Below are 27165 nucleotides of genomic sequence, written 5' to 3'. Positions count from 1 at the left end.
TTGCGTAATCAAGCTTTAAAATTTTCATTAAAAGACATTCAGCATCTTTAAAAATAAATTATATATATATATATATATATATATATAAACCTTCCTGAAGTAAAGAAGAAAGCATACAAAAGTGTAAATGTCCTTTTGGAAGGATGTTAAGTCGGGGCCTGAAGGAGCCTTCAGTCTTGGGAAGAGGCCAACTGGATGGGTCCTGTATGTAGTAGAGACATTCTGCTACTGGAATCAACCAAGAAGAACAGAAAAATCAGGGCACAGAGTTCAAGCTGTGGGAGACAGAACAGCCCTACACATTCCAGACAGTCTTGAAATTTTCTGAAAATCTGACATATGAGGTCCTGGCTGAGTAAGAATTTACTTACGTTTTTAGGGCTTATTTTCTATTTGTTTATAATGTTAACACATGATTACCTGAGGGAAGTTACTTCTGTAATTATAACTCCTTGGAAAGAGAGCAGAAATCAAGATGATTTATGCAAATATTGAGGTACTAGAGGAAAAATACAACTTTGCCCTGCTCTGTCAGTGCTGACTGCAAGAGTGATTCAGTTCCAAGTGTCTCTGTAATTTTTCACTCTGAGCAAGACACAGCAGATGTGCTAAAAATAATTAACTTCCATGTACCACATATCAGCCTTAAGGGCCGATAATCCAGTCACGCTCATCTCTTCACCTTCAGATGTACCCTCTGTGGGTGAGATAGACCACTGAATGAAGAGGTACCCTTCTCATCCATCTACTTCTGATGGCAGGAATTGAGAGAAAACCTAATAAAACATTAGTCTTATTAGACTAATTAGACTAAACTAATGAAACATTAGTTTTATTAGACTAAGCACTAGTCTTATTAGACTAGACTAATACTTATTAGTATTATTAGTCTAATAAGAATGATCTCTGGTCACATGTGTCACTATTTATACATCTTTGTAAAAACAGGCAATCATAAATAAATAAATAAAACATCAAACCTACTGCCATAGCCTGACATACCTTTTATAATGCTTTGAAGTAATTTTCTTTCAGCACGTTTTCCTATATATGTTTTAAGTAGTGGAGATAATTCTTTATTTTGTCTTTAAAATGTATGCTTTTTTTCCTGAGTTTTATAATTTTTCATTTTCTATGGCTGCATGATATGCCCTTACATGAATATTCTTGATTACTTTGAACATTTTCTTTATTTTGAGATATTTAGGTTAACCTGTCACTTTTTTCTTAGTATGAATATGGTTTTGACAAGTATTGTTGTGAGTAAATCTTTACATATGTATTATATATGTATAATTTATATATATTTATATATATATCCATATATGCCCCACATAGACTCCTACAAGTTAAGTTCCTTGGGTCAAAGTGAAAGAAAATGCATAAGGTTATTAATAAAAATTGCCAAATTTCTTTCCAAACAACTGGAAGTTGATTTGACTTCCATTCCTTCAAGCAGCATATGAAAGTAGCTGTTAAACAACACCCAGGGAAACACCTTGTTAAAAGTTTGATGCCTGAAGCAGGACAGGCTGAGGCACTAATGTTCACACATTCTGCTAAAAGTAGACAGAAGGCTGAGACATTCTGGCATAGAAGGCTGGCCACTTCCAAATCCGTAGAGCCAAGGCAGCCTGAGGCCTTCTAAAGCCAAAGCTTCTCACTGGTTACGTGACCAGTTGTGCATGGTCCAAGCCAGACTGAGTCACACTGTCTGGGAGTATCAGTGTGAGTGTGGAATGATGTGCTCCCTTAAAAATAATCAAGTCATATATGGATTGTTTCCATAGCTCCTATGCATTAGTAAGTACTACACCTGAATGGTTTTACTGTGTCAGGCTCACATTTTTGTATATCAGCTAATGATGGACTGTTTTACAGTATCGCCTTGTGTGATGTCTTCCAGCCAATGATTTAGAAGTAATGGTTTCATTATCTTTGTCTAGAGAGCCTACTTATTTATGTAACTAATTATGTATATGCAAAGAATTGACCTAGAAATGAGTGAGAAATAGAGATGAAAGTTCTGATAACTGTTAGAATTAAGTGTTAGAGTTTTAGTATTAAGTATAAAGAAGAATAAAATATTACTTGACTAAAGATAAAATGGACATGAATTAGGCTGAAACTTATGAAATTATTTTAACTTTCAGAAATAGCAGTTTCCTATGTTTCAGCATAGCTTTGGTGGATATTTAGCCTTGTTGAGATGAGTATTGAACTAAAGGAATGTAAAGGAAAATAGTATTAAGGGCAGGTATGAAATAGTATGAATATACTATTAAAATTGCATCCAAAATTTATTATTCTGTTAACAAAAACCCAGTTATTTCACTTAAGCCTAATGGTTGGCTTTCTTCCACTCTCTTATCACACTCTATCTCAATGACACATCATGCATAGATGTAGATGTGCTACTCGTGCACAAGAACTTAGTTGGGGAAGCATTCAGTGTGCTTAGGATTCTGTTTCTGTGAAATTACTCCTTAGTAATTTTTTTTTTCTTGGTGGTGGTGCTTTACCTCTTCTGGGTTATAAATTATTTGTACTATCTTATTTTAATAAAGAATTAATAGAAAATTTAAGCTTTTTATTGTGGTACTAATCTACTGCACCCAAAATGTGCACAATAAAGGACTTCTTATTGCTTGGTCTTCATTCCAAATTAAGCCTTCATCAGTATTTGAGAGTACAAAATTCCTGGCAAAAGTTCAGTTTGGAGAATATGCCTATCAAATTCTGTCCACGGGTTTAGAGATCCATTACTAATGTTAGAGAATTTAACTTCATAAATAATTTTTCAAAGTTGTAATATGATTTTCTTTCTATTAGATGCTTACAAAGGTACAAACTGTTTTTCTTCATATCCACTGAAATGTTTATAGTCATCCCTTCTTTCTTTACTTATAGATTTTGGTATTCTTTTCTTTTCTTATTTTTCTCTTCTAACAGTAGAGTAAATAAATCACCAAATAAATAAATAATAAACTTGTCTTTAATTGTTATTGCTTTCAAATAAAATGTGTATTCATAATACTCTGTTATTCTTATAACCAAAGTAATCGTGTATATGGTGTTAAGAGTCATCAATAAGGTAATTAAAAAGTAATTTAAAAAGTAATTACAATTTTATTTTCTCTATATGTCATTGTATATTTGTTCTCTGTTGCTCTATGCAAGAAGGAGAAAAGCCATAAAGAGAAATAATTCATTTTGCACTGGGTGGAATACTGTTACCTCTGAATTTCTTTCTAACTCTGACATTGTACTGTGTGAAAAGGGGGAATACCAAGGACCCAAGTCATAAAGCTGAGTAACGTTCTCCTATCGTTGATCATATGCCAACCTCTGCATTAAATGTTTTAGACCCTTTCTTGTTTAATCCTCACAATGATTCGATGAAGTGGGTGGTTTATTAAAAAAAGTAACTGATAGAAAAATTAATTAATATTATTACTTTGCATTTATTTAAACTATTTCTTTAAACTTCAGCAGTGGTTTGGACCTTTATATGTTTATCAACTTATATTTACCGTAAGTCCAAAAAACTCTTAAGAACATTTTAAAAAATGTGCTGAATATCTTCTATACACCAGAGTCCTTCCTCTTTGACCTGGCATTCTTTCCTAATCCTTGACTCTGGGTTCAGCCATGCTACTTGCTTTGGCCAATGGCATGTTAACATATATAATACAAGCAGAGTCTCAAAACATGCTTTATGATTGAGGTTGCTTCATCTTGCACATCTGCTGTTGCCACAAGAAGACATGCCTATGTGAACCCCATAATCCCCATAGGTGAATGTCAGACACGCCAGGTGCAAGAGTGAGACCCCAGCCCAAGTCACTCTATTCCCAGTGTTGTGATTTGTGAGCTATAATAACAAATTATTGTTGCTTTAAATCACTGAATTTTGGAGTGGTCTGTTAATCAGCAATAACTAAATGATACAAAAGTCCTGAGATAAGTTTCTCATAGAACCTCCTAAGAAAGAAAAATGAGAGTTACAGTTACATGAACTTTACACAGTACTTTTTCTGTATACTAGCACATTTTTTTTTCCTTTAAAGAAATCAGTGAAGTACACAAAACCGATTGATGTAATGCAGTTTTCTGAATTTAATTTCATTCCCGGGGAGTGACTGGTACCACATATACTGAGTAATAAAAGTGTTACTAAAGTATTGTGATTCTCAAAGATCATTATCTCCAGTTTTTTTTGTTTGTTTGTTTTTTGTTTTTTCCTCTCCAATCCCCTTGCCATACATTAGCCATAGGGGTCATTCAAATCTTATTTTGTCAATTTCCTGCTAAAAATCTTTCATTTGCTCTTTGGATAAAGTCCAACATTCTTAACATATTGTACAGGGTTTTACATACCTTGTACATCCTTTTCTAGCTTTATTTCATGTCACACTTCCTCCTCTTTTTTCATGCTATGTTTCTGCCTCTTTTCATTTCTTTCTTACTAGCTCTTCTCTCTTTGATTCCTGTGCTTCATGCACACTGTTCCCTCCACCTAGGACATGTGCTACTTTATTCCTTGCCTAATTAAAAATTTTTTTTCCCATTTTCATCTTAGAAATCAGTTCATTTAGGAAGCCTTCCCTTCTTTCCTAGTTTGAGTTAGGTAGTCCTTCATTTAGGACGGGATACTTCCTTTTACTTTCAGTTGTCACTGCAGCGATTGTTAGTTTGCTTAACCCTATGAGACCAAGTGCCCTGCAAATTCACTTATTGCATTCTTAGTACTTTCATGGGGACTGGCAAGTTGAATGCACTTCAGGTTCTTAATAAATAAATAACTTCACTTAATTTAGATCAGTCTCTCTAAAGTAGGACTAGTAAAGATCACAAAGTATGAGCCCCTTTGACCATTCAGTCCTGCTTGTAAACCTAAAAGTTAGACTAAAAGTTATGATTTGAATGTTGTAGAGTCTACTTCCTGAGGATACAGACATCCTTATGCAAACTTGGGACAATTTGATTCACTGAACTACTTTACAGCATTTTACATAAATTATTCTTGGATGAATTAATCACATTATTAATGAACCATAAAAACCAAGTGTTGTGTTCTTTAAGGACTGTCTCCATACTCATTGAGTGTTTTCCTGGCACAAGCAAATTAGTCACGAATATAATCATTTTCAGCACTTTCTTTAACTTGTTTTTATTTTCACATTTCTCTATATCATTTTGTTGTTGCATTTGTGGTAAATATTGCAGTAAAGCCAAAAAATATACATTTCTATTTTATGTCTATTTTATATTGAGTTTGACAAACCTTATGGAAAAGTCACTTCTTAGTGTTTGTTGGAAACAAATACATAATTGGTTTAAAGATGTCTTCCTGTAAAGAACTCTTTGAGGAACTATATATGTATGTGTATGTGTTTTTTTTCCTTATTGTTTTAAATTAATGAGGCAGTGTTTCTCCTGAGGAGCTGGGGACAGGGAGTAGAAAAAGCATGACCTTTGTTTTGTTTTTCCTGAGGAAGAGGACTTGTATTAATACTTTCTCATGATGTTGCTGGTAATTAGCTATTGTTGAATAAAGGATAGCTGTGAAACCTGCATGGACCTGAATTCTTGGCCTTTATTAATATGACATTAAACCCTTTCATTTCATTTCATTGTATAATTCAGACATAAATGATCACAAAGGCTAATTTTTGAGGGGCAAAATAGAATTGCATATCCCATTTGCTTTGGCACGTCGATTAAAAAGCCAGATGTTAAGAACAGATGTCAATGAGCTATTTTTCATATGCCATGGTTTACAGTTATGAACTCTCCATTTATCACCTCAGATGGGAATAGTTAATTTGACAGTGAATGTTTTGGTTATTAGCCAATTTCAACATGAGTCCTTGTTTTTCGAAATCTGATGCACAGATATGTGATAAAAGACTTACAATGGAAGCACTGTTAACTTGATTTTTGTGCCTTAGAGTTTACCAGCGTATATAATGCAGTGGAAATGAATGTTCACTCTTCTGGTGAATGAGCATAAATTCAGTGTTGGCAGAGAAATAATGTAAATGTTATGACTGAAATACAGAATGGTTAATCCAATTGTAAATTCCAAATAACCAAAAATCAGACCCTTGTATGGGTGCATGGCAGAGTGAATTTTGCTTATTTCTTGTGTTTGATTGTAATAACAATGTTCATTAAAATATTTCTGGCCATGTTTGTACTAAATATGTTTTTGGTGTTGGCTTAAAAATTTTGCCCTACTATGAAATAATTTTCATATGTATAGAATACCATATTTCAAATTGTTTGTTAGCTTTATTGATAGAATAAATATTTTAAACCAGCCATTTACTATAATCTGCTAGGAAACTTAAGTAACAGACAAAATAACATAATAATAATTTTTAAAAATGTATATGGGCAATATTTGGAAGATTAAAAACACTTTAGCATATATTACATCTTTATATTTTCACACCAACTTTGTGAGATAGATCACTATTTTTATTTTATTATTCCCAAGGCTGGTAATGGCTGGAGATGGGATTTCAATTTTTTTTTCTATTTTCTCTTCTAGTTTTCTTTCTACTACACTTCACTCCTTCTCCTTCAATTCAGAACTCAAAAAATAATAGTTACTTCAATCCAGGGGTTTAAAAATGTATCAAGGTCTCCCCTAGGAGATCTGATCATATTGCAAACAATTTAAGCCCTTGTCAAATCTTTACCTAAACTAATGACTTTGATAAGTGCAATAGAAATTGGCTTAAATCACCCTTAACCAACTGCTGTGTTAACTGAAGGTCTCCATTTTCTCTATAACTTACTGATTAGAGCCCATCGCATACTGAAACCTCTGCATTTCTGCTCCTACTATGCTGGGTATGAGCCAGTAGTGTCTTTTCAAAATTCTTTGTACCAGTTGCATCTGTTGTATTAACTGAATATTGCATAACCCAAAAGTGAACAGAAAAATAATTACTTCTATGAAAACTAAGTGGCATGGTTTGAAAGGTTAAATCAAGGTTAGTTGCAATAAAATTTAGTGTGTACCTGAAAACTTATGATTCTTGGGTGAGGGGCATTATAAAGTGCTGGAAGGCCTTTGCATTCAAGCTGCTTTGCACTTATTTTTATAAATTCTAGTTTCTCTTTCAAATGGCAACAGTAGATGGTGCATTTTGCATATGATGTAAGTGATGTAAGAAAAATGATAAAGAAACTGCAAATTGTAGACCAATTCTTCAAGAAATGGCCCTTGTCCTCAATGGAGAATGAGCAAACATTTCTGTTTTAAATTAAAATTAAATGTTAAAGTTATAATTATATCACTTATGATTTCCAGATTTAACTTCCTTTTACAATGATCTTACCAATGTCTGATCTCAAATATGCCAGTTATTAGGGATTCAGTTGTTTCTAAATACCCAATATTGACTTATTAAATACCTGTTGCCTAACCCAGTGTCCCAAGTCACAGTGATGGTTGTTCATAGAGCCCCAGAGTAGACGTTCAGAGGTTTCAAAAGTAGACTTTTCAAAGGTCATTGTGTGAAATCTGCAAAACAGGGAATCCCAACTATGCATGGCAGGCAAGGAAGGTGAAGAAACTTCCGTGCCATGAGAAGACCCATAGTACTACCTCCCAGCAAACAGAAATGGTGAGGTTTTCGACATCCTGGTTCAGAGTCCTCCCTGTGCTGTAAGGTTGAGCTTTCCGTTTCCACTCACATGAGTGGAAAGGACAGTCAATGAGGGGAGCTTACAAGTGTGTGAATCCATTCTCTGACCTTAAAAGAAGTGGATGGATGTGGTATGGTGAGGGAATGAATGGGCTCAAAGTAATCATGTCAGTGGGGATTCCAGCTTAAATCTTTTAAAAAAATGTAACACTCTCATATAAACAATTTCTTTAAAAATTTGTTTCAGCCTAAAGGGCTAAAAAAATTGGTTAGGATAAACAAAACAATAGTAAAATATTTTTACACACCTTCAGTATGAAACTTAAATGCACACACAGATATTTCGTATCAACTCTCGTTGAATTCCTTAGAACACTTAATGCTCAGTTATACATCTAAAACCTCTTTCGGTCTTTCTAGCACCCAGATATATGGCAGAGAAATGTTTATTTTTGCACACAGATATTAATGACGATTACTGGAGGGCTTAAAATTCAGATTATTTTGTTAATTTAAATTCGGCTCTCTTAAAATTCTATAATTCTGTTTTATGATCCAGATAAATATGACCTTGGAAGGGAAAACATACAACTTAAAAAAATATATAATACCTATCAGTTCTTAGGTTTTGTTTTTTCATCTGCAGTCCTGAAAAACACATTCCATTTCCATCCACAAGTTAATTTCTTAAAGTTGTCTTAAGGATTTTATCTGCATAAAAATTTTCAGTAACTACAAAGTAACTGGAAATTTCTCCAAAGATATGATTAAATTACCAGGAAAAATCTTACATACTTGGAATTTCAGAATGATTTGGACAAGTGGCCAAAATCTTTGTCATTAAAACTGTACCAAGTACAGCGAGACAGCTTACTGCCCTTTTTGTGCTTTACATTCGTCAATTTGGACAGAAAAATCAAGACTGTATACATATCTATATGCATAGCTAATGAGGCCGTATTGACTGAATTGACACAGGATGAGAAGGGAGACTGTTTGTCAGGAAACATGCTGTTTCTTTTTTTTCTCCCCAGAATTTTCTTTCTACTTATTTGTCTACTAATTTAATTAAAATGTTCAAACAGTGTAGAGTTGGCCCTCGGTATCTGCAGGTTTCCCATCAGTGGATTCAACAAACCTTGGATCAAAACATTTTTTTAAAAATCCAGAAAGTTCCAAAAAGCAAAACTTGAGTTTGTACTTGCTGGCAACTATGTACATAGCATTTACATTGTATTTACAACTATTTACGTAGCATAGGCATCGTATTAAGTATTCTAAGAAATGTAGAGATGATTTAACGTATAAAGGAGGGTGTGCATAGGTTACATGCAAATGCTATACCATTTTATATAAGGGACTTGAGCGTACACAGATTTTGGTATCTGTGGAGGTCCCTGGAACCAATCTTCCTTAGATACAGAGGGACGACTATATATGTAAATGAAATCAGAATTCATTGAGTAATTCATTTTTTTCCCTTCTTTTTAAGACTTTATTATTTTCATTCTTTTAAAGCAGTTTTAGGTTCACAACAAAAATGAGCAAAAGGTACAGAGATTTCCCATCTATTCCCTGCCCCGACACAAGCACAGCCTCTCCCATTATTAACATGCTTCACGAGAGGGTACATTTGTTATGACTGATGAATCTACATTGATACCATAAACAAGTGGTTTGGTTTTCCAAGCAGTAATTTCTGATGACCTACTGTGTACCTTATGTGTAAGTGGACTCTTAAAATTTTATGAAAAATCCATGTAATTAGATTTGGACAAATTGGAAAAAAATTGATGAGTAATTGGGTGAATAAAGTACTGAACATGCTTTCCTTTGGCTTTAGCATTAAATCATCAAACAACTTCTAAGAAGCCATCTAGGTTTATTCAACTTAAATTTTACAGAAAAATGATCTCTTTGGACAAATAGGCCTCTTCCACTGCATTATTTCTGTTATTTAATTTGGAAGGGTTGTAGACTTATAGGTTCAATTGCCATCTTAACTGGAAATCTCGTCCATCAGTTGTTCTAGACATTTAGAACATTTTAAGGGGATATGAGCAAACTTGAAAATGTATGCAAAGTAAGGAAGAAGTTAAGGGATTTAGAGACTAGATTATATTTAATAATCAAGGAAACTGAACACATTTCTTGTTGATAGAACTTCTTGTGAAGGCATGTCTTCAAATATCTGGAGGGCTGCCAATTTAAGTGAAGATTAGACTACCATTTACAACTCCAAAAGGCTGAGGGAACTAAGAATAAAGGAAATGCACAGGGAAACAGACCTTAATTTAAAAAATGACATTCATTAATTTAAAATAATCCAAAAACTGAGAGAAATGCTTTGTGAAATTGTGTTGTATTTCCTTTTGTGGTATGAGAACATACATTGTATAATTTCTATTCTTTTAAATTTCTTAAAGTGTGTTTTATGGTCCAGGATGTGGTCTATCTTGGTGACAATTCTGTGTGAAATTAAGAATTCATATTCTGCTGTTAATGGATGGGCTATGGCAATTAGACCAAGTTGATTGATAGTGATGTTTAGATCATCTACACCCTTACTCATTTACTTATTTATTTATTTATTTATTTAAAAGAAAAGAAAAAGAAATATGGGCTTTATTAAAAAAAATATTTTCCATGTATCAAGTAGTACAATCATACAAACAATTTCATCACAAATGACCTAGGCAATTCATTTAAAATAAAATTAAATAAATCTTCAAGGGTAAGATTTTACATTCTAGCCAGTCCTTAAAAACTAAAGTCCCCTATCCTTACTCATTTTCTGCCTACTGAATCTATCACTACTGACAGAGGGGTGTTGAAGTCTCCAACTATAGTACTGAATTTGTCTATTTCTTATTTTAATGCTATAACTTTTTGACACATATATTTTGATGCTCACTTGTTAGATGGATGCAGGTATAGGATTGTTATGTCTTCTTGACAAGTTGACCTCTTTGTCATTATGTCATCCCTGTCTTTATTCTTGATGATATTCCTTGTATTGAAGTCAACTTTGTCTGAAATTAATAGTTACTCCAACTTTCTTTTGATTAGTGTTATCATGGTATATATTTCTCCATGTGTTTACTTTTAACCTATTTAAAGTCATTTCTTTTTTAATTAATTAACTTATTTTTGGAGTTGAAAATTTATTTTCTCATTAAAATAAAGTGGCATAATGAGTTAATATTCCTGAACAAATGTTTGCCACCTAGCTTTATTGAAATTACCATTAACATTCTATTTCACCAGTTCTATATAGTATACCTGAAGAAGATGAAGTTTTCCTTTTTTTTTAGGTTCTCATTAGTTACCTATTTCATACCTAGTATCAATAGTGTATATATGTCAATCCCAATCTCCCAGTTCATCTCATCCCCCCACTCCCTTTGGTGTCCATAGATTTGTTCTCTATGTCTGTGTCTCTCTTTCTGTTTTGCAAGTAAGATCATGTATACCATTTTTCTAGATTCCACATATATGTGTTAATATACGGTATTTGTTTTCCTCTTTCTGACTTACTTCACTCTGTATGGCAGTCTCTAGGTCCATCCACATCTCTACAAATGACCCAATTTTGTTCCTTTTTATGGCTGAGTAATATTCCATTGGATATATATATATATATCTCACATCTTCTTTATCCATTCTTCTGTTGATGGACACTTAGGTTGCTTCCATGTCCTGGCTATTGTAAATAGTGCTTCAATGAACACTGAGGCATGTGTCTTTTCGAATTATGGTTTTCTCTGGGTATATGCCCAGTAGTGGGACTGCTGGGTCATATGGTAATTCTATTTTTAGTTTTTTAAGGATCCTCCCTACTGTTCTCCATAGTGGCTGTATCAATTTACATTCCCACCAACAGTGCAAGAGGGTTCCCTTTCCTCCATACCCTCTCCAGCATTTATTGTTTGTAGATTTTTTAATGTTGACCATTCTTACGGGTGTGAGGTGATACCTCATTGTAGTTTTGATTTGCATTTCTCTAATAATTAGTGATGTTGAGCATCTTTTTATGTGTTTTTTGGCCATCTGTATGTCTTCTTTGGAGAAATATCTATTTAGGTCTTCTGCCCACTTTTTTTTTTTTATTTACTTATTTATTTTTGGCTGTGTTGGGTCTTCGTTTCTGTGCGAGGGCTTTCTCTAGTTGCGGCAAGTGGGGGCCACTCTTCATCGCAGTGCGTGGGCCTCTCACTATCGTGGCCTCTCTTGTTGTGGAGCACAGGCTCCAGACGCGCAGGCTCAGTAGTTGTGGCTCACGGGCCTCGTTGCTGCGCGGCATGTGGGATCTTCCCAGACCAGGGCTCGAACCTGTGTCCCCTGCATTAGCAGGCAGATTCTCAATCACTGTGCCACTAGGGAAGCCCTTCTGCCCACTTTTTGATTGGGCTGTTTGTTTTTTTGATATTGAGCTGCATGAGCTGTTTGTATATTTTGGAGATTAATCCTTTGTCACTTTCTTCATTTACAAATATTCTCTCCCGTTCTGAGTGTTGTCTTTTCATCTTGTTTGGTTTCCTTTCCTGTGCAAAAGCCTTTAAGTTTAATTAAGTCCCATTTGTGAATTTTTGTTTGTATTTTCATTACTCTATGAGGTGGATCAAAAAAGATCCTGCTGCAATTTATATCAAAGAGTGTTATTGCTATGTTTTCCTCTTATAGTGTTATAGTGTCTGGCCTTACATTCAGGTCTTTAATCCATTCTGAGTTTATTTTTATGTATGGTCTTAGGAAGTGTTGAATTAAGGAAACAATCCCATTTCCCATTGCAACAAAAAGAATAAAATACCTAGGAATAAACAAATACCTAGGAATAAATAAGGAGGCAAAAGACCGGTACACAGAAAACTATAAGACGCTGAAGAAAGAAATCAAAGACAACACAAACAGATGGAGAGATATTCCATGTTTTTGGATTGGAAGAATCAATATTGTGAAAATGACTATACTACCCAAAGCAATCTACAGATTCAATGCAATCCCTATCAAGTTACCAATGGCATTTTTCACAGAATCAGAACGGAAAATTTTACAATTTGTATGGAAACACAAAAGACCCTGAATAGCCAAAGCAACCTTGAGAAAGAAAAATGGAGCTGGAGGAATCAGGCTCCCTGACTTCAGTCTATACTACAAAGCTATAGTAATCAAGACAGTATGGCACTGGCACAAAAACAGAAATATAAACCAATGGAACAGGATAGAAAGCCCAGAGATAAACCCATGCACATAAGGTCACTTAATCTATGACAAAGGAGGCAAGAATATACAATGGAGAAAAGACATCCTCTTCAATAGGTTGTGCTGGGAAAACTGGACAGCTACATATAAAGTCATTTCTTGTAGGCAACATACAGCTGGGTCTTGCCTTTTAATCCACTCTGACAACCTTGTCTTTTAATTGGTGTATATAGATCATTCACATTTTAAATGATTATTGATATATTTGGATTAATATCTATCATGTTTGTAACTGTTTTCTATTTGTTGCCTTTTTATGTTGTTTTTCTCCCCCCTCACTATTTTTCTGCTGTTTTGAACATTTGATATAATTTCATTTTATGATCTCTCATAGCATATAAATTATAATTCTTTTTATAAAATTCTTAGTGGTTGCCCCCAAATTTGCAATATACCTTTTAAACTAATCTAAGTCAACTTTAAAATAATCCTATAACACTTGTATGTATTGCAAGTATCCTGTGAAACACTGTTCCTATTTTCTCCCTCCCATTCCTTGTGACATTACTGTTATTTATTTCATTTATCCATATGCTATAATCACCCAATACATTGTTACTGTTTTTACTTTAAACAGTTATGGTTTTGATCATTTACGAATGAAAAAATGAAGAATTTTATATTACCTTCATTTATTCCTTCTCTAATGCTCTTCATTTCTTTATGTAGATCTAAGTTTCTATATCATTTTCATTTTCCCAGAAGAATTTTTTAAGCATTTCTTGCAAGGCAATTCTGCTAGTTATGAATTCCCTCAACTTTTATTTTTAGAGAAAAGTTTTACTTCTTCTCTAGTTTAGGAGAATCATTTTACAGGATATAGAATTCTAGGTTGATGATTTATTTTCTTCTAACACTTTAAATATTTTTTCTACTATTCCTGCTTCCATGTTTATGAGAATTACACCCTAATTCTTATCTTTGTTCCTCTCTAGGTAAGATTTTAACCCCCTCTGTCTTTTTTTAGGATTTCCTTTTTGTCTTTGTCTTTCTGATATTTGAATGTGATATATTTAGGTGTGGGTTTTGGGGTTTTTTTGGTGGGGTGGTATTATTGCCCTAGGTACTCTCTGAGCTTTCTAGATCTGTGATTTGGTGTCTGTCATTGATTTTGGAAATTTCTCCATCATTATTACTTTTCATGACCAATCCTCAGAGATAGGATGGAGCCAAGTCAAAATCTGATACAAAAGTAGAGCAGGAGAACTCCCAAGCAAATGTTGTAGCATTTTCCTAGCCTTGTAAGAGCTGGGAAAAGAGATTGCCTTGGAGTTTTTATGGGGGTTAGGGGATAGAGCCAGGATGAGGGTTCCTGTACATGGTGTGAACTTCCTACTGACCTGAAACGAAGGAGCACCTTGGCTTGTGTAGATGTGGGGTAAAAAGAGAAAGAGGGAAGGGTCAGTCTTAAAAGATGTCAGAAATCAAACAATGGAGTTAGACTCATTTTTATATTACATCTTTTATTTTTTGGTCCATTCTCTCTTTTTCTGGTATTCAACTGTGTGTACATTACAACTTTTGAAATTGCTATTTTGTATGTTCTGTTCTGGTTTTTTTTCGTGTTTTGTTTTTTTTTTTTCTATTTGTATTTCAGTTGAGAGATTTCTACTGACCTATCTTCAAGCCACTGAGTTCTTCCTCAACCACATCAAGTCTGCTGAGCCTATCAAAGCATTCTTCATTTCTGTTACAGTGTTTTGGATTTCTAGCAGTTAAAAAATTCTTTCTTAGAAGGACGTATTGTATAACACAGGGAATATAGCCAATATTTTACAATAACTATAAATGGAATATAACCTTTAAAAATTGTGAATCATTATATTGTACACCTGTAACATATACTATCATACAGCAACTGTACTTTAATTTAAAACAAAAAGTATAGAATGGTCCAAGGAAACACATAAAAAAATTCTTTTTAGAGTTTCCATTTCTCTACTTACATTACCCATCTGCTTTTTCATATTGTCTTATTTTTCCATTAGCCCTTAAACATATTAATCATACTTGTTTTAAATTCTCTGGTAATTCTAACATCTGTATCATTTTCTGAGTCTATTTCTGATAATTTCTTTGCCTCTTTAGACTCTATTTTTTACTGCTTTTGGCATTTCTTGCATTATTTTTTGTTGTAAACCAGGCATGTTTTATTGGATAATAGAAACTGAGGTATATAGATATTTAGTGTAGGGATTTATATTACTCTGGCTAGGAGTTAGACTACGTTTAGTATTTGCTATAGTTATACATGCTAGCGATGTTGAATCTCTCTAGTGTCTTTGTTTTTGTCCCCCGTCTGAACTTTGGGCTTCCTTATCAGTGTGATTGAAGTTCCTTCATCTCTAATCCACTGTTTTTATATTGGAGTCCTGTTAGTGTGGTAGTAAGGTTTGGAGGAATAGGAGCATTCTATGATCTTCCACCTATGTATAATGTTTTAGTATACCTGTTTCTCAAGGCTGTGATCTTGACAAGTGTTTCTTCAGTGATACAGCTTTTTCCCCCTGACCCCCATATTCCCTACTCTGATGTCAGCATTTCCAATCCATTTCTTTGAAGGCTTAACCCCTGTTAATAACTATGTTTTCTTTTTTCCCTATGTTTCCCTTTTTTGCCTACAGAGGGCTAGAGTGAGAGAATGTCCTTTTTTGACCTGGGTAAAGACTATAGCCAAATCTTTTTCCTTGGAGAGTAGGCCTTTATTATGGAGAAGTTTCCATGCATTTCACAATGATTATTCTTTTATCCCTGCTAGAGCCACAAGGAGTCTTTCTCAGATAGGGTTCTGGAGATAAAGCCAATGAGATGATGAGAGATTCCCTTAAGCTTCCAGTGCCTAGGAGTTTTTTCCACTCAAACTAGTCCACACTTGGCCTTCAGAAATTCATCAAAATTACCAGTTAGGTGTTCCTACTAGTTCATGGATCCAGTAGTTTCCACTCCAGATATATTGATCTTTGTTGTGTCTCTCTGGATAAATCTGTCTCTCCAAATTCCAGGGTGGTAGTTTGCCCTACAACCTCATTTCTTGATGAGTCCAAGAAAAGTCATTGCTCTTCAGTTTGTCCAGCTTTTGTTGTTGATGTTGCATAAACAGGAGTGATGACTCCTAAGCTCTTTACAAATTGGAGCTATAATCTGCTCCTTTGTTTTTAGTGATCAGAAAAAGTTTAAGATTAAGGAAAGTTTACAAAATTCATGTAGTTCATAAATAGTATAGGAATGTCTTCCCCATCTCAGGATATTTGTGTCTGGTTTCTCTTCTGCCCCCAATTCTCTTCATTCTCTCATTTTCAGGTCCCCTCTTAAAAGTTTCTTCCTCAGAGATGCCAAGAAGATATGAGATGCTTTGGACATAAACTCTTGCAGTTAACCTGCATGTATTTGAAACCTAGCTCCATCACTTACTAGAGGCTGACCTTTAGCAAGTTACTTATCCACTCTCTGAGTTAATTCCCTCACTTGTGAAATAGAGATAAAAATAGACTCTTATCACATTAATAAGTTATTTAATGTTGATTCCTTAGAATAGTATGTGGTACATAGTTAAGTGCTCTGTGGGTGTTATGTATGTTTAATGAGTGGTCTACAGTGAGGATAACATATATCTCCATTGTGAACTTTATTTCAAGTCTTCACTTCGAATAATCAGTAATACCTTGATTTTGTAAAGTCTAACAGTTTATAGAACCATTATATTGATGACCATCACAATATTTTTTATTCTGATCATCATAATCCTCTGAGATAGTTTGAGTAGACATTGCATTTCTCATTTTATAAGGACTTCATTGTCTTGCCAAAATTTCACCAGTAAGTAGCTGAACTAGAACTTTAGTCTATGCCTTCTGGCTCTAAGTATAGTGATTATTCCATACCCTGTACTGCCTCAGCAGATTTTAATGACCTCTTAACCATATTCATGTTGTAGTCTAATTGGTATCCCATTTTATTTGAGAGAAAATAGTGAAAATGAGAATTAAAAACTATTTTCCTTTTAGCCTTTAATCTTCCTTTAGCACTCTCTGTGCAGAGCTGTGGTTTAATTATTGTTTTGTTTTTTGGTTCTTTTTCTCCTGAAATGCACCTTAAAAATCTCAACATTTATAACGTGAGGTAATTATATGGAAAATGCAAGTCTAACCAGCATTTCTGTTCACAATACCTAAGAAAACCAGGGTGAATATTTTGAAGGAAATTGAGTTACTGTATAATTGTCCCAATTTTCACTTCATTTTAAATGTGTGCGTGCTACATAGAATCACTAAAGATTTCACAAGTATTATATTAGATTTAATACCTGTGGTGAACTGTAATTAGAGCTTATTTTCCAGGCCTGTGTGTTATTGTCAGTAGTTTACAATATTCTACATTTATGTCTGCTTTTGTTACCAAATGCTTTGCTATGTGTATTTGCCATCAGTCTACAAGTTAGCATCCAGCTATCACGGATTTCCAACTTGACAAAGGAAGTAATTATTACATGGAATAAGGAATCAGTTATTAAATTACAGAAAGTCCCATGATCCAATTATTTTATTTTTCATAAACTAGTTCTTAAATCTACTTTTATAACTTAAACTGCTTTTTATGTTTTAAGAGCAGGACACCGTGCTACTGTTCAAATTATTAACTGACTCTGGATAGGTCATTTAATCTCATGCTACCAGGACAGCTTGTTCCCGATCAATGGGGAACAGCAACACTGAACCAAATCTGCAAGCCAAGAAGAAAGTAGGGCCCATATCTTTGTCTTAATTCTGTCAAATTGGTCATACTTCTATTACACTTGAAAAGAGTTGACAAATTTGTAGTGCATTTTCCAAATGTCACACTTAGCTAAGAACAATTTATATCTTTTGGGTTTTCCAGTAAGGCACTCTAATCCACTTTAATATTTTTGGCCTCTTCATCTCGCCTAAGTATAAGACTGGGAAAAGGGAAATTCATAGTTTTAACAATTAAAATGCTCAGTTGTTTTGCCAGGTCTTCTTGAGAACACATATTCTATTTCCCAGCTGTATGAATTATATACATTTTATTTTAGAGTACACAAATAGAGATTTTTTTTTCATTGCTCTGTAAACAGACAAATTAAACTGCTATTCAGGCTCACTGAATCAAGGACCACAGTTACATATTATTGGCTAAGTCTCTTTTGCACTGACAAAACACTTTCTTGTATTTCCATTTACAATGAAAAATTTTAGGAGAAAAATTAAAAAAGAAAAAGAAACAAGTCCCTGTAAGGTCTGGTAATGTTTTATTTATGTTTTTAAATTAATTGTTGAGAAGGTTTTTACTTCTCTAAAGGATGGATGCATTCTCATACTTCATGAAATAGTGGATTTCAAAATGAGTTCCCAGGATTCGTAGCGTCATTGGGATGTGCCTCAGGGCTGCTGCAGCACTGGGGAGAGAATTGTGGAGGGGGAATAATGAGTGGCATAGTTATGGGTTTTCCACTCCTATCTCAATCTGAGTAGGGGGTACTTTATAATATTTATTTTGTTATTAGAAAAAATAAGAATTCCACTGCTAAAACAGCAACACAAGTTTGAAGTCCCCTAGTTTTTTGCAGGTGATATTTGCACAACAATTTTTTTTTTTTAAAGATTTATTTATTGATTGATTGATTGCTATGTTGGGTCTTCGTTTCTGTGCGAGGGCTTTCTCTAGTTGCGGCAAGCGGGGGCCACTCTTCATCGCGGTGCGCGGGCCTCTCACTATCGCGGCCTCTCTTGGTGCGGAGCACAGGCTCCAGACGCGCAGGCTCAGTAGTTGTGGCTCACGGGCCCAGTTGCTCCGCGGCATGTGGGATCCTCCCAGACCAGGGTGCGAACCCGTGTCCGCTGCATTAGCAGGCAGACTCCCAACCACTGCACCACCAGGGAAGCCCCACAACAATGTTTTTAAATGAACTGATATTGAGGTATACTGTGTCAGGAAACAATATTAAAAATAAGTGTGATGACTTAATCATGGACTTTTAGAGCTTCTAATAGGGAATAAAACTTTTAGGAAAATGATAAGGCTGAAAATTCACAAAAGGAACATATTATTTCATGTATTTTTGTGTGTGTGAGGATGTAAGGACGCTGGAATTTCTATTCTGCAAGGAAGTCTGTGAACATCCAGTTGGTCATTATTCTTAAGAATTGTCCAAGATGTATAGACACCTAGATAGTGAATCACCCATAAATGTTCCGTCAATAGTTGAAAGACTATTCAACTCTAAATACCCAGAAGAAAATACCTGATTTTCATCTTAAGTTTCTAAAAATTGGAGCAACCACTGAATTACCATAAGGTGAAGTTAAGAATTTCCAAAAAAATAATTTTAGTTCAATATTTGAAAAGCCATGTAAGAAATGTTACTTACTAGCAGAAGAATTGTATTATAGAAGTACAGATAGGAAGTCCATAAATATCCAATGTGGACAGTTTTCCTTTGCTTTTCTTTTTGCTCAAAACATTCTTTTGTCATATTTCAACCTTTAATCTTAAACTTCATTTTACTGCGAGGGCTGCCAAATTCTCATCAAGGCAATAGCTTATAGATACAGAGGAAGTATAAATTATTATCATTAATAATCCACCCTGTTCTTCCCCCACCTCATTTAAACTAATGAACCATATGTTGCCATTTTCTTTCAACTGTATCCAAGAATATTTCAGAACAAAAGAGGAGAAGAGATTATAAAATATTATATGGCCACGACCTCACATTTATTTTCCAATTAAGACAAGAAAAGTAATGATAACTCTGATACTTTTCAGCTGTCTCCATGGAAATATTTCTTGATTAAAAATAGAGTAATCAGAGTTTTGTTTTTTAAGGTTACAAAGGAGAAAAATACTTTTGAAACTGTTTCAATGATTTCTAAAATTTAAAGGACAAACATCAACAAAACAGTAAGTCTATCCTTTATAGTGTAATTATGGCTGATTTTTTTCTTTTACTACTCAAATTAATTGGCCAAGTTTTCATTTGTCTGTGAAAATCTTGAACATTTTATATACATTGCAAAGGCATATATAGTGTTGAATGAGTAGAACATGCTTTCCAGGCAGCAGGGAAAATAAAAGTAACAGAGTCTTAGCAGTTGGATGTAGATAATTGTCAGGAAATAACAGGTGAGAGAAACTGAGCTGTAGCTTATGGTAAAGAAGAATGGTGACTGATATAGGGGTTTTGAATGTTTCAAATCATATATGTCTGAAATATTGGGGCAAAACCAAATAGACTCTTGAGGAAGAATTTAGCAACCATAAAGGAAAAGATGGTTGAGGCACAAAAATCAGGTTCAGAAAACTACAGAAGGGTAAGCAGAAAGAGGTGGATCTCCCGATGTTATGGTAGTGACCTAGTCTATCCAAGAATCCAAGTCTGTCTGGTTCTAAGCTAGGAGCTTGATACAGCAGCTCTCTTGTAACAGATTTCAGGAACACCACTGGTGTTACTTTAACTGGAGAGGGGGGATCCCCAGACTTTGGCAATGGTATAAGATGATGCTGAGGCATAATCATCAGTTTTCTCAATGTTGGGCTTTGGAGGGTTGTTATGTGAGTTAGAGTATCTGCAGAGCGATTTGGGGTGAAGCTAAAGAAATGCTGTTTTCAACTGCTATCATGAAGTAACAGAGAGGTGTGGCCAAGATTTTGGAGTAGGAAGACCCTGAGCTCACCTTCTTCCAGAGGCACACCAAAATTACAAATATTTCCAGGGCAATTATCTATGGGAATGACCTGAAGACTAGAAGAAAAGATTTCCGACAACTAAAGATATAAAGAAGGAACCACAATGAGGTGGGTGGGAGGCACAGAGATGTGGTATAGTCAAGACCCAAACCCTCAGGTAGGTGACCCACAAACAGGAGGATTATCACAATTACAAAGGTTCTCCCCAAGAAGCAAAGGGTCTGAGCCCCACATCATGCTCCCTAGCCCAGGGTGCTGCCCTGGGAAGATGAGCCCCCAGAACATCTGGCTTTGAGACCAGCAGGGCTTACTTTCAGAAGAGCCAGAAGGTTGCAGGAAATGGACTCGGCTCTTAATGGATGTGTGCAAAATCTCACACACTATTGAGTCCCAGTGCCAAGGCAGTAATTTGAAAAGAGCTTGGGTCAGACCCACTTGCTAATCTTGGAAACCTCCCAAAGAGGCAGAAGGCAACTGGGACTCCCACTGGGAACATAGATGCCAGTAGCAGCCATTTTGGGGAGCTTGTTCTGCCACGAGGACAATGGTGATGGCAAGCAACAGTTTGGAGCCTTCCTTCTAACTTATTAGCGCTGGGGGCCTTACCCATTTAACAGTAGGCCAGCACCATCCCAGCTTCACCTGGGCCCCACAACCAACCACCCTGGGACTTGGCTCTACACACCAGTGGGCTGGCACAAGCCCTGGCCCCCTCAGCACCCATAGCCAGTCATCCCAGGACCTGGCTCTACCCACCAATGGGCCAGCACCAGCCCCAGCTTCCCTAGGCTGTGTATCCAGCTGACCTGGGACCCAGCCCCACCCACCAGTGGGCCTGCACTAGCCCTAGAACACCTTGGCCCTGTAGACAGCAGTTCTGGGACTCAGCCTCATCCATCAGCTCTCTCAAGAAAGGTATTCTTTGCAAGTGAAACAAAAAGCAATCTGGGACAGCAATACTTATATCAGACAAAAAAATACTTTAAAACAAATACTGTAATAAGACACAAAGAGGACATTCCATAATGATAAAAGGATCAATCCAAAAAGAAGATATAACAATTATAAATATATATGCACCCAACATATGAGCACATAAATATATACAGTAAATATTAGCAAGCATAAAGGAAGAAATTGACAGCAACACAATAATAGTGGAGGAGTTTAACACCCCACTTACATCAATGGATATATCATCCAGATGGAAAATCTATAAGAAAATACTGGTCTTAAATGGTACATTAGGCCAGATGAACTTAATAGATATATATAGAAACTTCCATCCACAATTAGCAGAATATACATTCTTTTCAAGTACACATTGAACATTCCCCAGGATAGATCACATGCTAGACCACAAAAAAGCCCCAATAAATTTAATAAGGCTGAAATTATATCAAGTGTCTTTTCTGACCACAAAGGTGTAAGACCAGAAGTCAACTACAAGAAAAAAACTGCAATAAACAAAAACACGTGGAAGCTAAACAATATGCTAAAAAAACACTAATGGGTCATTGAAGAAATCAAAGAAGTAAAAAGTACCTGGAGACAAATGAAAATGGAAACACAAAATGCACTTCTTTGAAATGCAGCAAAAGCAGTTCTGAGAGGGAAGATCATAGAGATACAAACCCACCTAAGGAAACAAGAAAATTCTCAAATAAACACCCTAGCCTTACATCTAATGGAACTAGAAAAAGAAGAAACAAAACCCAAAGTTTATAGAAGGAAAGAAATAATAAAGAGCAGGGCATAAATAAATGCAATAGAGACTAAAAAGCAATAGAAAAGATCAATGAACCAAAGAACTGGTTCTTTGAAAAGATAAACAAAATTGATAAACCTTTAGCCAGACTTATCAAGAAAAAAAGAGGGAGGGCATAAATAAATAAAATCTGAAGTGAAAGAAGAGAAATTCTAACTGACATCACAGAAATACAAAGAATCATAAGAGAGTACTATGAACAATTATACACTGATTCAATGGATAACCTAGAGGAAATGGATAAACTCCTAGAAACGTATAATCTCCCAAGACTGTATCAGAAAGAAATGAAAAATATGAACTGACGAGTAATGACTTTGAATCAGTAATAAAAAAATAAAACTCCCAACAAACAAAAGTGCAGGACCAGATGGCTTCACATGTGAATTCTACCAAACCTTTAAAGAAAAGTTAAGGCACCTATCCTTCTCAAAATAATCCCAAAAACTGAAGAGGAAGGAATGCTTCTGAACGCCTTCCATGAGGCCAACATCACCCTGATGTCAAAACCAGACAAAGATACCACATTCATTTATAAAGACTTGCAAAAAGTAGATACAGAAGAAACATACCTCAACATAATAAAGGTCATATATGACAAACCCAAGCCAATATCCTACTCAACGTTGAAAAGCTGTAAGCATTTCCTCTAAGACCAGAAACAAGACAAGGATGCCCACTCTCACCACTTTTATTCAACCATAGTATTGGAAGTCCTAGCCACAGCAATCAGACAAAAAAAGAAATAAAAGGAATCCAGACTGGAAAGGAAGAAGTAAAACTGTCACTATTCTCAAATGACATGATATTGTATATAGAAAATCCTAATAAGACATGACACCATAAAACTCCTAGGAGAGAACACAAGCAAAACAGCCTCTGACCTAATCGTAACAATATTTTCTTAGATCAGTCTCCCAGGGCAAAAGATATAAAATAAAAAACAAACAAATGTGACCCAATCAAACTTGAAAGCTTTTACAGAGCAAAGGAAACCATCAACAAAGTGAAAAGACAACCTACAGAGAAAATACTTGTAAAGGATACGACCAATAAGGTGTTGATTTCCAAAATATAAAACCACTCATACAACTCAATATCAAAAAAATAAACCAATCAAAAATGTGCAGAACACCTAAATAGACACTTCTCCAAAGAAGACATACAAATAGTCAACAGGCACATGAAAAAATGCTCAGCATCACTAACTATTAAAGAAATGCAAATCGAATCCATATGAGGTATCACCTTATGCTGCTCAGAATGGCTATCATCAAAAAGTCTACAAATAATAAATGCTGGAGTGAGTATGGAGAAAAGGGAACCCTCCTACACTGTTGGTGGGAATGTAAATTGGTACATCCACTGTGGAAAACAGTATGGAGCTTCCTTAAAAAGCTAAAAACAGAGCTTTCATACGATCCAGCAATTCCACTACTGGGTATATATTTGGAAAAGACAAAAATTCTAATTTGAAAAGGTACGTGCACCCCAGTGCTCATAGCAGCATTTTTCACAATAACCAGACATGGAAACAACCCAAATGTCCATCAATAGATGATTGGCTTAAGAAGATGTGGTACATGCATACAATGGAATATTACTCAGCCATAAAGAAAGAATGAAATATTGCCATTTACAGCAACATGGATGGGCTTAGAGAATATTATACTTAGTGAAGTAAGTCAGATATAGAAAGACAAATACTATATGATATAACTCATCATGGAATCTACAAAATAATACAAATAAAGCTATATACAAAACAAAACAGACTCACAGATGTAGAAAACAAACAAGGTTACCAAAGGGGAAAGGGAATGGAAGAGGAATAAATTAGGAATATGTGATTAACGGATACAAACTACTATACATAAAATAGATAAGCAAGGAGGATTTACTGTATAGCACAGGGAACTATATTCAATATCGTGTAATAACCTATAGTGGAAAATAATATAAATAATACATATAACTGAATTACTGAATTACTTTGCTGCACACCTGAAATTAATACAATATTGTAAATAAATTATTCGTCAATTAAAAAAAAGAAAATCATAAAGATGACATCAAAAGACCATTAGAAGTATGAAATGAATTCAGTGACATTACAATATATGAAATTAATATACTACAGAAATTTGTTGTATTTCTATTCACTAACAACAAAATATCAGTAGGGGAAGTTACAAAAAATAATCCCATTTCCAACTGCATCACAAAGAATAAAATGCCTAGGAATTAACCTAACCAAGGAGGTAAAAGACTTGTACTCTAAAAACTGTGACATCGATAAAGAGATTGAATTGAAGACAATACAGATAGATGGAAAGATATACTGTGTTCTTGGATTGGAAGAATTAATATTGTTAAAATAACCATACTCTCCAAGGCAATCTATAGTCAATGCAATTCCTATCAAAATGCTAATGGCATTTTTTCAGAGAACTAGAACAAATAATTCTAAAATGTGTATGGAAACACAAAAAAGACCTCAAATAGCCAAAACAATCTTGAGAAAGAACAAAGCTGGAGGTATCATGCTCCTTGATTTAAAACTTTATTACAAAGCTACAGTAATCAAAACAGTATTGCACAAAAACAGACACATAGATAAATGAAACTGAACAGAACTCAGAAATAAACACACATTTACATGGTCAATTAATCTACAACAAAGGAGGCAGCAATATACAATGGGGAAAAGACAGTCTCTTCAATAAATGATGTTGGGAAAACTGGAGAGCTACATGTAAAAAAATCAAACTGGACTCCTTTCTCATACCATATTCAAAAATAAACTCAAAATGGTTTAAAGACTTAAATGTAAGTTCTGAAACCATAAAACTCCTAGAAGAAATCATAGGCAGTTGGCTCTTTGACATTAGTCTTAGCACTATATTTTTTTATATATCTCCTTAGCAAAGGGAAACAAAAGCAAAAACAAGCAAATGGGACTACATCAAACTAAAAGCTTTTGCAAAGCAACTCTCTGGAACTCAGGGAAGCCTAGGAGGCTACAGTTTTTCTACAGACAAGAGGCAGGTGGAGGACATGTGCAGGTGGCAGAGGCCGTTCTGGGAAGGCGCCATAGGGTCCTGCTTGGTTACAGACTCATCGTAGTGATCATTTCATACGTATGCAAATGTCAAATCATTATATAGTACACCCGAAACTAACATAATATTGTACCTCAACTATGCTTCAATAAAAAGTAAAAAATAAAAAAAGTGACATAATCTAGACTTTCAGGTACCAATAAAATAATTCTATAATTTTGCTTTAAAATATTGTTATTATGACCTAGGGCAAGTCCGGGTATGAAAGTATCTTATATATTTTATCATTGTATTTCTAGTACATAATATATGGAGAAAGAAGGATAGACTCTGAAATTGTAGAAAATTATATATTTGACTTAACTCGTACTTTATGACTCATGTTTCAACTTGTCTTCACCATTTAAAATTAGCTATTAAACATCAATTATATACCAGGTAACTTGCTAGGCCTTAGCTAAAGAAAAATTAAAAATTGAGGTCTCTGTTCTCAGAAACTTATATTGTTGTTTGAGAGGATTTTCTTGTTTGAGAGTTTTCTCTTACTTTTTTTTCTGAAAAGATGAGAATAAAAATAGATGGGACAGGAGGACTAAATGAAAGAAGGAAGAATTATGGAGTTGATGACCTATTATTTGGTCTCCCTATTTCTCCTCTTGCTACCCTTCTAATATTCTCCATAGAGAAGGATCTTGTAAAATTTATATCATGTCATTCTGCGGCATTAAACACTCAGAGGACTCCCCATATGGCTTAAAGAATAAAAGCCCAGCTCCTAATTTTGAATACCTTGTCTCATAAACTTACTCTCTAAGCTTCAGATATGTTCTTTCCTCCCCTCTATATTTCTTGCCTAGCACCATTGCAGTAACTATTCCTTTGACCTGAGAAACTCCTGGCCTGGATCTTGTCATGGCCAACTCCTTCTTCAGCTCTATCACCTCTCCAGATAGTGTTCTCAAAACCTTCAAATAGAAAGTCACTTTCCAGAATATTGTCATATACTATTTTCTTCATGTGAATTCTTACTACCAGAGATTAATTGCTCTACATATTTACTTATTATCTCTTTTACTCATTAGAATGTAAGTTTCATATGTTTGTTTTATTTACTACTGAATAGCCACATCCTAGAATAAGCTCTTATCTAAAATTTTTATTAAAAACCCTCATGAGAATGTCCAGGTAAAGAAAACAAGCTCAGGTAAAAAATGTCATAGAAAAAAATATCCAGTAGAATTTTTGAAAAATTTGTTCAAATACACGTTTCATTTGTCAGGAAAAGAAATAAAAATAAATAATTAAAAATGAATATAACATGACCACAAAGAATCAACATTAAATACTGAACTCACTAATGGTAAGAAAAAAAAATTTTTTTTGAAAAACAATTTTAAGTAAATTTATTGATTTATACCAGTGAAAATTCCAGTGGTAAGATAAACTTCAAACATGGTTGAATCCATGTACTCTAAGAACATACTTAAAATTCAATCTCCATGTATTTATATCCCCAGTCTGCTTTTGTTATGTTGGCTTGATTTTCAGGCAGGATTTCTCCACATGTTGTCTACCATTACCTCAAGGCTTATCATCCTATAAAGTAGTGACCTCAGCAGAAAGAGAACAGTTTTTCCCCTAAAATATCCAGAAAAAAATCTAGGATTAAGTATCATTGAACTGGCTTGGACCCTGTGCTCATTCC

Source organism: Balaenoptera acutorostrata, chromosome 5 (assembly GCF_949987535.1).
Source record: "Balaenoptera acutorostrata chromosome 5, mBalAcu1.1, whole genome shotgun sequence".
Classification (NCBI taxonomy): Eukaryota; Metazoa; Chordata; class Mammalia; order Artiodactyla; family Balaenopteridae; genus Balaenoptera; species Balaenoptera acutorostrata.
Note: the sequence above shows the minus strand (reverse complement) of the source record.